This window comes from Ammodytes marinus (assembly GCF_949987685.1).
Source record: "Ammodytes marinus genome assembly, chromosome: 15".
Lineage (NCBI taxonomy): Eukaryota > Metazoa > Chordata > Actinopteri > Uranoscopiformes > Ammodytidae > Ammodytes > Ammodytes marinus.
Window position 1 is genome coordinate 17,708,215 of NC_137219.1, and position 15,284 is coordinate 17,723,498.

The window sequence follows — 15,284 nt, forward strand, 5'->3', positions numbered from 1 at the left end:
ATCAATGGATTGCACTGACAAAATCTCAGCCGACTTTTTCACATCTGTGATGAAACAGTGCTAAGGGAGAAGGGAAAAAGAGAGTGAAAGAAAAAGAAAGGCAGGCGACAGGTAGGAAGGAGACTGCACTGCCATTTATCCAATGCAAAGTGAAATAATAGCCTATCACTCTGTGGTGCTGGTGTCATCCGTCAAAGCCCAGAGGAGAACGTTGTTAGGGGTATACGGCCAGATATGCGTCCTTGAGAGACGATCTCCAAATGCACCCCCCCTCCTTTTATTTCTGTTGGCCATGTAGTCTTAGATTAAAACCCAATTATATGTGATCGGTCACCAAGGGCAGACATCCCAGCACTCTATTGCAATGTATTTAACTTAATCAGACTATAGGTTTACTTTATCTTTATGCCACACCACCGTCTGCACTCACTGTAATTACAATGTACTCCCTTTGAATCACCTCAGGACAATTCTACATGCAACAATAAGCATGCAATATGATGGTGATCATTTTCCATAATGTGGCCCCATCTTGAAAACAATGAAATGTAGAATTGATCCCAAAAACAATACTATACTAACTAGGTAATGCACGCTTATAAAGTTGCATTAAGCAGCAACTTTTTTAAATTTTAGTGAAGAATCGTATGAAGAATTTCTAGATTAACATAACAAAATACAAAAAATAATTATCATTTGTCTGCCCTCTGTTTCTGTCCTCATCGCCCGGTTCTCCACAAAAAGCTGAAGTCATATTTCAAACTTATCTGCACACTGTCTTGTGAAATAGCAAATAAACAAACAAACAAAGAATAACCGTATCCAAGCTCGCTTGCCTGCCAATGATATGCCTCATAAACCCATGCACTTTCACTCCCACTGTAACCCCATAAAACGAAGGAGAGTTTTTATGAGCTGCTGTGGTAGGAGACTGAGGAGGCTGGGAGTTTTATGCAAAATAGATGCAATAACTGAACATTTTTCTGTGTATCAATAAATCAATAAATTGTTCAAATATTATCATGGACCCAATTCTGATATCTGACATATATATCCAAAACAAAAAGGGCAAATGGGCTCTGAGGTTGCACAAGTGATTCTTATTGCTAGGTAAATTGGGACTAAATGTTATTGTCATTCTCATATTGATATGTTTATTCATGCTGCTATTCCTCAATATTATCACCATTGGCCCTTGATTTGTAATTTTCTCCTAACCAAAAAAAGGAAGAAAACAATTATCCATATCAGAACACTCGTCTTTCCCAGAAACAGTCTTTGTATTGTATTGTAATTCCCTCTTTATGTGTTTTGACATACATAATTCCCCCCATGAGTGTATCAAGGCACACTAAAAATTGATTGATCAGATACAGAGATATCATCATTTTGTTATGCCTTGCACCTGGTGCCTACATTGAATGCATACATTCATCATTACTAGGGCTGTCAAATTAATGCGTTAATTTCAATTAATTATCACAGAAAAATGTACGCGATTAAAAAAATTAACGCAGATTAATCGCACTTCTATAGTGCCTTTTGACTCGGTGCAAAAGGGGCGAGACGATAGCGCAGCTGCACCTGTAGTTTGCGGACACGGCCCACACGGGATTAAAGAGTAAAGAAAGAAGCATAGAGAGGGCTCTATGGACGTTTTATGGGAAGCTTCGGGCAAATAAACATGAAGGTAGGAATTTGTTATCTTATGTTATTCTCCGCAGTGTCTGTGCATTATTGATGTAGTGGGTGCCTAATTAACAATGTAGGTTCAAAACTCTCAGTATCTCTCAATCTTCCGTCTCACTTTTGTTTGCTAGCTGCCTCGTCTCCCCCCGCCCCCTGTCACTCTTCCTAGCATATGCAGCCTGCCTTTTTTCCTCATTTGTGTGTGTGTGTGTCAATATTTTTGGATATGAGTAGGACGATGGTGAATAAGTCGATCGGCACAGGCTATGCGCACTTGTGGCAGTGCAGCGCTGTCTGTTGTGGGAGATAGACAGTCTACATTTAGCCTGCTTGTTTTTTTGTGGTTTAAAGTAGAATATTCTGCGAAGTTCCTAATTTTATTTCATGTAGAAACCTGGCGGAGGGGAGGAGACATAAGTTACGAGAGAGAGAGAGAGATAGAGAGATAGAGAGAGAGAGACTGTAGGCTATACAGGTGTTTATAAACAGGCATACAAGTGTCATATAAGTATGCGATTAATTTAGATTAATTAATCACAGAGCCTGTAATTAATTTGATTATTTTTTGGAATCGCTTGACAGCCCTAATCATTACACATTACTCACAATCTGTTCAACTCAACATCCCCAGATTATTTCACTTTCAAACTTGTAGTCTTCAGCAGTCGAGGGTGGTCAAGTGACCTTTGTGAACGACAAAAGGCTTTATTCAAATATGCCATAGTTTTTCCTTAAACCCGTTGGAAACTGCTGATGTCGAATATTGACATAGGTTGCCTTTAAGAGTGAATAATTGTGAAATGATGAAAGTTAAGTTGATCATTTTCTTGAACCTTACCAGGAATGAACTGCCACTGCAACTGCAGGGCTCTTGATTTCAATTTCATTTTGCTGATGGAAAGGGCGACAATGTTTTGAATGTTAAAGGTTTCAGCCTTCGTTCAAGACTTTAAATGAAAGGATAAAAGGTCTATCTGGCCCTCAAAAGACTAGCCTGCAACCAGGAGTTAGAGTACTTGATTACCGTAAATCCTTCACAGTATTAATGTGTGTTGATAAGATCAATGTCTCAAACCTAGGGAGAAACGGTTTATGGATAAAATAATCAGACATACATGTCCATTTTTGTGTAATCCCACAAATTGAATACTTGACAATTAAGCTTTTAATCATACAACATTACCATAATGTGCTGAATACAACAAGATTTTTAATGGATAGCTATCACGTGTTTTGGAAATACCTGTGACTATTGAAAAATGCATATCGTGTCACACTCTATAATAGGGCTGGGTTTTGGAAAGGACATCAGGATACGATACGCATCAGGATACATGGGTCACAATATGATATATCACGATACATTGCGATATGATGCATATTGCGATAAATTGCAAAATTCCACATAATTCACAATGAAAGTGTAAAAACAGAGCTGAAATACACTACTGCTTTATATTGATAAATGAGTGGCCAAATTGAGCCTAATCAATTTAATTCAAAACCTCAAATCAAATTCCATGTGAGGCCATACTGGGACATCTACAGGAGCAAAGGTTGTAGTTCACAACCTGCTTAAAACTTTTCAAAGTATCGATTTTTGAAGCTGACGATAGATATCACCAAAATAAATGTCACAATATTGAATTTTTTTAGCACAGCACTCTGCATTGTATCCCCCAACCCTTCTTGCAACTTCCAGCAACTATTAAGTAATGATTTTAAACAATATTTTTTGAGTTACAAACCAGACTATTCTGGTTACTGTCATTGCAAATAATTTGTCACTGTGTTTAGTGAGAATTCTCTTCATTATTTTGTCAATAACTCTGAGAAAGTATCATATTTAGAAAGCATAAAAAAACATCTCAGAGATAATGAGAGTGACTTACTATGCTGTAAGTAAATTATGACTAGGGGGTGGATGATCCTTTTCATCTTTCACATGGGATAGAATTTGTTCCTTTCAAATGTATTTTTAATGAGGTCTAAGATCTCAACCCCTGAGGTGCAGCCCTGCTCTTCTGTTCGCTGTCGCCTCCATCTGTCGAGATGAAAACAAATTCTCCTTGTTTACCAGTCCTACACGAGGATGTGTATTAGGCAGCCTGATGTAAAATGAATCCAAGCTACTTAAAGCATACGGGAGGGAGAAAAGGATATGCCATTTTACCTCAGGAGGGACACATATAACAAAGCTTAAAACGGCCATTAAAAACATTTCTACGGAGTACAAATCAAGAGGCTTAATCAGGTGAACTTGTCCTGAGTCACTCCAGTTCCATGCTTGCTAGTAATCGGAGCAGAATGATGATGCTGCATTATTGATAGGTCTCATGATACATTTCTGTCTGTAATTGTGTCACTGTCTTACTCTTAGGCCTTCCTTTGACGTCTGACTATTCCTTGAGGTTTCTCAGGGAGCTGCGCTGAATAAATTATCTAACGGCAGAGTTGTGGCATTTCCTGGGATTATACAACACATGATAGACTCATCCGCCCTCCATCTCTCTTTTGTTCATTTCAAGTTTCTCTAACGGGAAAATGATTCGAAAAGAAGTACGTCCTTCAGAACATGGTTGAAGGTTATTTTAATATTAAAACGAGTGGTAAAAACAGCCCCCTCGGTGAGTGTGCATCCTTCTGGCAAGTGCTCTGCGTACAGGGAGACAAGTATCTGTGACATCTGTGGACAGGGAGAGGGCTTGTTGTTTTTACACAGATACCAGCACCTGCCATCACATTATCAGCTTCCTGGCAAGGGTGCCAACTGCTTTCGATGGACTTGCTAGGATGGAGGTTGCCTTTAGAAAGTGGATGGTAATTCAATTCCAGCGTACCATACAGCAGAAAGACAGCATTTTCTTTTCAATGCAGGGCCATCATGCTCTTAATGCCGACGGGCGATGATTATAATGATTATGCAAATGAAGACGAATACGAAATATCTGATAAGTACGGAAAAAGACGGGTATCCTTAATGTTGTCTCCTTTACGCTGAAGGCTAAACCAATTTATTAGAAACTATAGCCTTTTGCGATGCCGTTAAAATAACTGCTCCCTTGATGAGCAGACATTTCCCTAGAAAAAAACAAAAAAAACAATTCCATTCAATTTAACAGTTGGCACATTCTGCAACCAGCCAATCATATCTGACTTAACGCCTCAACCAATATCCAGCTCTATAATGTTGTCTAAGCCCCTCGGGGCTCGAGGGTGATAAACACAGCTTATATCGGACACGAGGTGAGGAGGGAAGGGAAACAGAGTCAGAGGAAGAGGCTCATTTATTGGCGGCCTCTGTCTGGTGCTGCCGCTTCGCCTGCATGCAGAGTATGAGTAAAGGTCGTTTTGCTCCTCTTAACACATTAGCATTTAAATAGCATTATATCTACACTGAGTATCACTGACAGCTCCCACTCTTCCGACGACTCAGACCTTAACTGGAGTTGAAAACAAAGTTAAAAGATAATAAAGTGCAGGAGTAGACTCAGAGATCAAAAGGCATTCGACCTTCAGACTTGGCAGTGGTTAGCATGTTGGCTAGCCGCTGCACTATTTAACAGAGGATTAAGATAAAGGCGAATGTGAGGAAAGGGTTGAGGCAATACATGAGAAACGTTCTATTAAGCAGTGTTATATATTTTGCGTCAGCGGAATCATTTCTTTGTTCTTTGTCATCAAACAACCCAAACTGCTTTACTACTTTATTTTAGGGTTTAAACATACAACTGGCCTCCTTTAAAGCATGAATCAATGCAACAACAGATGTTCCTTATTAGAAATGAATTCCACCCTGCTAGTTTACAATTCAGCTGCTCCTACTAGACTCCTACTACTCCTCAATTAAACGTTATTGTATTGTGTATAGCATGTTAGATGCGGTGACAAGAATAACCCTTGAATGATACATTTCTAAGAACAGATGTGTCTTGCTTTTCCTACAGGATCTCTTTGAACTGGCCAGAGGAAAAGCCCTACCCCTTTTTATTTTATAGTAAAACAAATCGATAGAGCAGCTTTCTTATCCGTCTCCCAAAGGTTAAATGCACTATCCCCAGAATTCTGGCCTTTCTTCTAAAAATCAAAGGCAGGGGAATTGTGTCCTCAGCCCACTGGGCAAATCAGCAATGGTCTGAGCTATTAGATTGGATAAGCGGGCAATGGAAAAAAAGAGGCAAAGTAGCAAATCTGTCAGCTCATGATATCCTCCACGGCAGCTCCGTTCAACTAAGGCCCCGGCTTACAGCTTTGGCAGATATCCTGCTCTCTTGTCAATCATAGCATGACAGCACAGGACGACTCATGCATACCGTACATTTCGAGTGTGTAACCGAAACCTTCAGCATTTTGGTAGCTATTACAATATTGTTACAAAATGCCAATCACTTGTCACTGATATCTTTCCCCCATGGGCCATTTTTCTGCTTCTCTCACCCTTAAACGACAGAAATACAAAAACAAATACTGTGACTTTTATGTTGACGCCTGATGCTGGGACATGAGATGAACAAAGAGCCTTGTACATTAAAAGGTGTGCTCAGTCAGCACAGCGTGGGTCACATGTTCCTACAGGCTCACACAATGGGGAAGGAGCTGCTCGTACAACTGACCTTAGATCATACTGGGAATTCATGCTGGGATGGTTTTGACAGAAGCTAGTGTGACTGAATCAATACCATTTGGATAATTCACACACGCAAGCACAGCAAAAACGCACACACACACACACACACGCACGCACGCACGCACGCACACACACACACACACAAAATTCAATGAAATACCAAGTCAGCAGTGTTAAAATAAGCATAAATCACACAATAAAAAAAAATCATTGCTTATCTGCTAATCTAAGCTGACTGCTGAAACTGTTCTCTCACAGTGACTGCAGTTAATGTTGCTTTTATTCTGGAATCATTTGACTTAATGTCCCAATAAATAAAGAGGGATGTCACCGTCAAGTGTTGCTGCTCTTCCAGAAGTGTATGCAAATATAACAACATGCACCACTAGGGGTTGCGTATGAAACCCTTCTGCAAACTTCATTAAAATCAGCCACTGCAGGCCTGTCAAAGCTAGATGCTGAAGCGCAAAATATCTAAATGAAAACAAAGCAGGCTCTTCAATAAGTCGCAGGCTTCCACCTCCTTGTCAGAGTGCAGAGTTCTATTGAGCAGGTGGATCAGCAAGTGCATAAAAAGTTGCAACAAAATGTTCCTGTGCCTTAAACCACAGAGGCAACCTCTGCTGCGACTGCAAAATAAATCTAGTGATATTCTCTGGCAAGCACTTGTAAAATGGTCAGACGATCTCCTCGGGTGTATTGAACCTGGAAAGAGGATATGCTAACAAACACTTCTGAGTGCTTGTGTTTTTACACTTAAGATAAGAAACTTCCTTTACTAGAAATGTTCTCCTAAAAATATAAGGCCACTGATATGATAGTGAATTAAAATGAACTATATTTCATAATGTTTTATCTTCAGTTTTACATTTACAACCCCAACATGCCAGGATGCACATGCTCATGTTTAACTGCACAGACGTGGCGCATGCTTGGTTTAGTTGCACTGTAGCCTCTGGCAGTCCCAGCTGCACCAAGCTGCATGAGGTTATACTAAAACAGCAGCACCCCTCTCCTCCACCTTCCCCCCAGCACTCAGAGTCGTGCCCACTATCTTTCTCCCAGCAGGGTAGAGGTTTGCCTGGGAGCACGGAGGCATAGATCACATAAAGGAGAAGCTAGCGGAGGTAAGTGGCAATTGACTACTGAGCTTCTGTAAACAACAGTAACGATTAAGGGGAGACAGTTTGTGTGTGGCTGTGTGTTTTAGGGTCGTCCGAGGAGAGGGCAGGTACAGGAGACTGTAAAATGATACTGATACAGAGTGAACAGGAATTAAAACAGAAGTTAAGCATATTCCTGTGTAACCCGCACGAAGCCCCGGCACTCATCTCTTAAAAGATGATTAGGCCATTGGCAGGCTGTCCCAACAAAAGCAAAATGGCAATTTCTCTTCTCCAACACCCAATTTAGACTACAGAGTGGGGAGCTGAAGGCAGCCACAGTATTTAGCTGCAGAGAGATTATGGTGGCTAGATAAGGAGAAGCCGCTGAACGTGTGAATACTTATCGTGAGCCCGCTAATGATGAAGTGTGTTATCTGCTGCGCTCAGCTCTCCTCCTCGCCTCCCCTATCCCTCTGCCAGTCAAAGTGGGGACGGAACGATAGGTGACAGAGAGAAAATGAACAAAGTGTCGGGATCAGCGTTCCGTGTTCCTCCCAGAATGACAATACTTGAGGCCTTTGTGCGTCCCAACTCTCTGGCTCCTCTTTTGTAGTTTGGAATGGAACACAACAGGCTGTATTATTAACACTCATATTGAGCATGTACACAGTACAGCGCCCATTTCATATACAGCTGTGGCGATTTTCAACCCACACAACATCACAGCAGTAGCAATTGTGCCAAATTGTCTTGCTCCGTAGCATTCGTTATTCAAGCATTCAATCACCTCAATCTAAATCTTTTCAGAGTGCAGATCTTTTTCATTAACAACAGCCACATAAATTGACTTGGAGTCCAACAATGCCCCTGCGCAAACTCTTGCCAAGTGTGGTAGATTGCATGGGCTTGCATTTACATGGTGGAATCATAAATCCAGCGCAGCTATGAATAAATCATGCTGAATGTGAAATTCTGCCACTGGAAAAGCCCTGGGTGTGTGTGTGTGTGTGTGTGTGTGTGTGTGTGTGTGTGTGTGTGTGTGTGTGTGTGTGTGTGTGTGTGTGTGTGTGTGTGTGTGTGTGTGTGTGTGTGTGTGTGTGTGTGTGTGTGTGTGTGTGTGTGTGTGTGTGTGTGTGTGTGTGTGAGGCAGAAAGAGAGTAAGTCACGACTTATGTAACAGCCAGGACTGCATTCCCAGGCAACTTGTTAGAGGAAGCCTCTGAACTGTTCCTGGTTGCCGTAGCAACACGCTCTGAAGTTCCCATCCCTTGCTGTCGTTGCAGCAACCGAGCGGTTCAGGGCAAAATGAGAGATAATTTGATAGTGTCACGCTGTTATTTTTTCGCATGGGATGACGTAAGGAAATACTATGACAGATGTTTTTAATGCTCAAGTCGGCAGCAGGTTCCTCATAATATTAACTATTGAGGATACAGCTCAAGACGAGGGGATCCAGACCAAACTCTCGGTCCCCGGAGACAATCCCATCACAGAACTGATTTTAAAAAAACACTACAGGTCCCTATAGGCAATCGACCGACACTCTTCAGCCCGAAGAAGACAATTGAAAATCCTTTCCCCTCTAATGTAATTTTCCTCTGTGCAGACCACAGCAGCCCAGAGAGAGAGAGAGAGCGGAGGATGGGGGCCCCCCGACCATAATGACTTTTTGGGAGATTGAAGTGATAGCAATAGTCCAGTTCAGATCCTTGTCGATCATTCGCCTTTCGCTCCAAAGTCAGCCGGGACATTAGAGGCACAGAGACAATCAGCGTGTTAAACGATTGGCTGTGGTGGTGTTAATCTGGACAAAATCAGATCAGAAAATCAAGTGTGCTGACAACATTTGAGGGGTGGGAATAAGCAGTCCTGATTGAGTGCAACGCAACGTAATCTTAATTACCATAAGGATCACATGTGATGCATGTGACTGGTAGAAAATGAAACGCTTCGCCACTATGCTGCCACACAAAACCTTCACAGGGCTGTGTGCCCACAAAGACACATCCACACTAACACCCAGAGAGGCCACGTGTTGATTCGGATGGCAGAAGGTTGCATGTCGCCCTGGGGATCGGAGGTGAACCTGGACCCATCTGACAGGGAAATGTAATTAGTGTAAGTGCCTGTCTCAGTGTTTTACTGGCCTTATTTCACCGCTGCCAAATGAAAGAAGTGCTATTGACAACGCCCCGGGTGCACTCTGAACGCGTCATACAAAAACTATTTGCCAGCCAAAGAATGAAGCTCTCAAACGGCAGATATTGACACTCCATGGAGTTGAACTGTTAACCCTGATGAGCACTGTGCTGCAAACATCCGTCAATGCCTGACTGTGTACATGCAGTGTGTGTTGTTATTGCTACATTACATCTAATTGATTATACTAAATGTTATTAATTAATGTAATACTTTAAGATGCTTTTTTTACATTTTAGCATATAAATTGCCATACGATTGCTCAAAATGTTAATTGATATTCAAAACTGTTGCCGATTAATCATCTGATATAAATTAAAAGAACGGGATGGACTCATTGTGTACGCAAAAAGTTCAAAAAATGAGCAACACTTTAGGAATTATTATATTAAATTAATTCTTCATATTTGCTTCCGTCTTGTCCGGCAGGTCTCAGCCCACTGAACGACTGTGTACGTACGCTGATGCCAAAATTGACCCACAGTAATGACAAGTCAATAACAGACCAGGGGGCTGGTTCCAAATTGACCTTTGTGAGATGAGAAAGATTCCAATACAAAAGGTCAGCGAACAGTCAACCGTCTCCCTTTTTGGATTTGACAACCAGGATGCCTATTTACATATTGCTTGATCAAACGTTTTTTAGTTGCCTTACATTTCCCACTTCTAAGTCATATATGAGGGCTATATTGCAAAACCTTAATTAGTTAAGAATGTGATGGCAGATGATGGTAAAAGCAACTTGTACACCACTGTTTGCATGGGTGCTCTCCTCCTTCACAGTACATGTCACACGATGCCGTCTTACACATCTGATTTAAAAGAGTAATGTAAATCGGATAAACATTTGTGCCACCTTGAACGTCAACATCTGTGCGAAAGTGCTCTTATGGGGAGAGGCTGGCCTTCATTTGCCTCCCGAGGCAGTCACTTAAAACAACAGGATTCTAGTAATAATTCAATGGAGTGAGAGGGCTGATTCAGTTTCTCTCCCTGATCCAACACAAGCAGCTGTAATAGGATGAAAGGAGATGTGGAAAACATGGAGAAAAACAACCAGGCTGGATTGGATCTCAGGCAGCTGTCACCTGTTGTGTGATGCAAAGGAAGCGGAGACTGAAAGGAACACAAAAAGAACCAGAGATAACCTATCAATAGACATTGTAGAGACTGATTGGTGACAGGGCCAACAGAGTTTTTTTTTCCATTTTCTGTTCATACCCGCACTCTTATTGTTCTTATTACCAGGGGTCTGACGTCAGACGGGTTAGCGAACGTGTGCTAGTGCGTGGGAATCTCTGTGCTGTCAGAGTGTGTGAAGAAGAGTGACAGGCATAGGGGATAAGCAGAGGGTGAAAGACAGGTCAGCTTCCACTTGTAAGAGGAACAGCAACAGGGACACTCAATTGATGTGCTGAATGGAAATGGCCATTCAATTTTTGAGGGGAGATAAAATATCCCTCTACTCTTCAAGAGGCTTAAACTTAAGTACATTTTCCTTTCGAAGGCTGCATAAATAACAAATATTAAAAATGATTAAATCAGCTGAGAAAGATATTATACATAATATTTGGACTTATTTTATTGCTAAGAAGCTAGACAACTGGATTCAGCAGATGCTTTACATTGTTCTAAATCACTCTGTGACATAATTGTTTGTCAAACCTGGAAGCACTTCAACAACAGACATCCATCGGTCCATCCGCCCACCTCACCTCGTTCATTTCCCCCAAGCTTTGAGCTGGAGGTTGCTTAGAAACACACAGCCATGACCAGAGTGTTAGTCTTTTCCTGGGGCCACAAATGGAGACCTGGCAGCCATACGGTGTAGCAGTCAGCCACCAGCTGGGTCCCAAATCAGGGGATTGATCCTTCAAAGACCGTATTGCTAAACAAATGCCCAGTCTCAATCCAAAGGCTCTTCTCAATAGTGCTGAGAAACACTGCTTTTCTTTGCCCAAATTCACCTCATGTGTATTCTTTGCAGCTCCCCACAGTTTATTGTGCACTGGTTAGTTGTGAAACGGCGTGTGCTAGAGAACTTGGCCAATCTGCTATACTTTTTAATTATTGATCAATTAATTGAGATTTTTTTTAAATTATTGATAACTATTGTTAGTCTCAGTCCCTCGTCTCTTTTTGGGGAAAAAGCAAAGATTCATTGCGGGCAATGTCCTTCAGAGTAGGTCATCACGCTGGTGGAATATGCCAAAAGAAATCTTCAGAATATTTGTTTTATTCAAAGGTTTTTGTGTTAGTTTCTAAAACATTTACAATGGCTGTATAGCTCTGAACACAACGTGAGATACAATTTTGCTAACATTATGCGATAGTACTAACGCAAGTAACATCACTGTTTAATGCCAGCTGCCCATTGTAAAACGTTAATGTCAACATGCACCATTGCAAATACTAATCAAAAGGAAGAAGTAGATCAAATGCTGTGTCATGTGCAAAAATTACGAATTAGCCTGGCATTCCCAGACCTGGCAAATTAAATTTGCGGCGCCTGTTGGTCTGGACACGCTCCGTTGAAGCTTTATCAAGAAGACCAGAAATCTGGGCTCACGTTTCAATTGGTTCTATCTAATATGGGCGCACCAGAGCCCTTTATATGGTACTCTGGGGAGGACGTAACCGGATGACGACAGTGACGTGCATGCGACGTCGAAGCCGTGATAGTAAACATCAAAGATGGCTGCGGATATGTTGTTTGAGTTTGAGACTGCTTTGGCCTCGACCCTTAACGATTTGGAAGACGGCACTCAAATCTTTCATTAGCAAGTAAGTGGAATGTTCTGTTTTGCCGACCGACAACGGCAAACGTTTAATTTAACAGTTTAACAGCTGTTCGCTAAACGAACGGGGCTTACGTCACCTTGTGCATCGCTCTGATTGGTTGTAGTGCTCGTGATCGTGGCCAGACCCTCTATCGTTCAAGATATCAGGGTCTGGATTTCCAGGCTAGCAAAAGACCACATTGTGATTGAAAGTTTTTCACAATTCACAAAATTCTCATTATTCAGTGGTTGAAAAATGGTCTGGATTTCCAGGCTACTATTACATCAGTCTGACTTATAAATTAGAAACTTGCTGTAACCATCATTATTTAAGGAATTTTTAACAGAATGTGTCATAGATGTAAATTTGTCAGAACAAATTCATATGGATTGTGAAAATACACAACATTTGGGTGGTCTGTTTCTTGACTTGAACAAAAGAAATGTGCCTATGATATCCCTCCCACTCATCTCCATATCCAACAAGGCTGAGCCCCCGAGGGTAACGACCGCGTCATTGCATCGCACTGTTTCCTGATTGGCCTCTAATACATGTCCTTGAGGCCTCGGCTTTGAAAATATCCCGTGTGTGACGCGCACGCGAGCTGCAATTGAATGAGCCCTCAACAATAACCATGTGCATTGAGGATCATAATCAAAAAAGCAATGCAAGACAGTTTGGGTAATGTAGCCGGTACTCTCTCATTGACATTTTCTTCTTCTTTTTTTGTTGCCTCCTGTTCCTCATAAGCGCGATTACACAAGTCTGGCGAAAGACGAATGACAAATCATTCAATATTGGAAACTGCTGCGTTAAGTTAAGTCAAGTCTGTGACAGAGTATGTGATCTTACTGTCAATTTGAAAAGTGCTGTGAAGTGTCTCGTGTTCGGGCAGACATGGTGAGTGTAGGTGAAGGAAAGGGAGAGCCAAAGAACAGGATGAATTAACGTAGGACAAGGTGGGACAAGGTGAAGCATGTGGTAAGGCATGCTTATGATGGATTAGTGCTGTTTTGCATTCATTACCAGGAAAAATATGAAACATGCTGTGAATCCGTTTCAACCAATGGTTGATTTAATACAATTTAATACCCAATTATGTTTCACTCGTCATAATTGCCGCCCTGAACCTTAACAATGAGATCGAGGTGATTTAATTAATGCTGTTCCCCTGCATTTAGCACTCTGCTAATGCCATGGGTTTTGTCAATCAATCTGATAAGAGGCAATAGATAATAACTGATAACCATGAGTTATTAATCTTGTGTACTCTCACTGCGCGTGGGGCGTCACTCGCTAAGTCCTATCGATGCTGCTCCGTGCAAAAACCTGACCACAAACAGATTAGGAGGGATGGAGGGAATGCTTTGTACACATGCTGTGTCTCCATTACATTTACAGGAGGGAAGGGTCAGGCAAGGCCGAAAGAGCTGCAGTATACGAGGACATAAAGTTAAATTGTACTCGGACTAATTAAAGTGTTTATGGGTTTTCCCATAAGCTTGAAGAGATCCGTTAGTGTCACCAGATAAGTGTGCAATGAGTCAATAGTGGAGGTCAATAGTATCTGACCTCAGTCTTTAAAACTAAACATTTGAATTTGACAAAGTTACCTTTTTCAGCCTGAGAGAGAATTCTGAACTCTTAGCTCTTCCTAACATTGTCACAACAACTTTGTAATTAGTAATGGATCATCGGTAAAGTGGTATGTAAGCAGCTGGCACACTTATGTTTATGTTGTATTTCATCTCCTCATTTGCAGAAACTATTCAGTGGGAGTTGAAACTCTTAAGAGTCAATGTTCCGGAGTAAAATATAATCAATTTACTTGCCGAGTAGTTCTATGGCAAATGGCAAACTTCAACTTACTCTTTGATGCAACAATTAGGAATTGTTTATGCCCTAAAAACAGCCCCTTTTGCACAGTCAATACATGCTATGTCCTGTAAATAGAGGTAAACATAATTAATCTGCAATCATTTTCATTCATTGTTTCAGTCAATGAAGACAAACCCACAACAATCTGTGCTTTCAGTTTTTCCAATGTGAAATTTCTTATCCCAGTTCTATATCATTGAAAAACAAATCCAAGAACCGAATGAATGGCAATCTATCCAATAGCATTCATTTTATATTTCAGTCTGGACCAAAGTGGTTGACCAACTAACCAACAGGCCTACACTGCCACCCATTGAGCTATGTGGTAGATGCCTAAGAAAGGAAATTTGAAGACATCAATTTAGGCTCTCTGGGAAACAGTGATGGACATTTCTCACAATTTTCTCATATTTTAATAACATTATGCATAGAAGACAAAAGTAATGCTTCTGCACAACTGAGCCCTCAATGTACGGATGACACACATACTCATGGGAGGGTTGACACCATACCCACCTCCTTACTTCCCACTGGTTAATTAGATATAATAATAATAATAATAATAATAATAATAATAATAATAATAATAATAATAATAATAATAATAATAATAATAATAATAATAATAATAATAATAATAATCAATCTAAACAAGCCCACACCAGAGACGCCATGAATCAACCTCTCTGAATCAGAAGGCAGTTAAAACCAAAGAAAGAGAAGTGTAGTAATATAGCTCTCCTGCATCCAAGACAGACATAGACATTTTGCCATCAACTTGTCTGTTGAAAAGTGCTCAGAGCGTGTATGGTAACATTTGAACAGTTTGGAGTGGTCTTCCGAGTGCCACAAGGAAATACCACAAGTTGCATTACCTGTACAGTAGTGCCTTTACAGCCGACAGTGATGGATTGTTTGGGTCTGGGAATGACCATTAAGTGGGTCTGGCTGTCAAGAGTGTGCAGTGTTTTATAGTGAACCCAAATTAGCTTTCCTTTGTGCTC

The 15,284-nt window shown here is 41.1% G+C and overlaps 1 protein-coding gene across 1 annotated transcript in view; it reads right to left on the reverse strand.

Moving 5' to 3' along the window:
• The window catches only part of dlgap2a (discs, large homolog-associated protein 2a), a gene marked incomplete at its 3' end in the record, with an annotated part of 148,544 nt that overhangs the window by 55,401 nt on the left and 77,859 nt on the right, over positions 1–15,284 (reverse strand). The gene's annotated exons all lie outside the window — the stretch shown is intronic.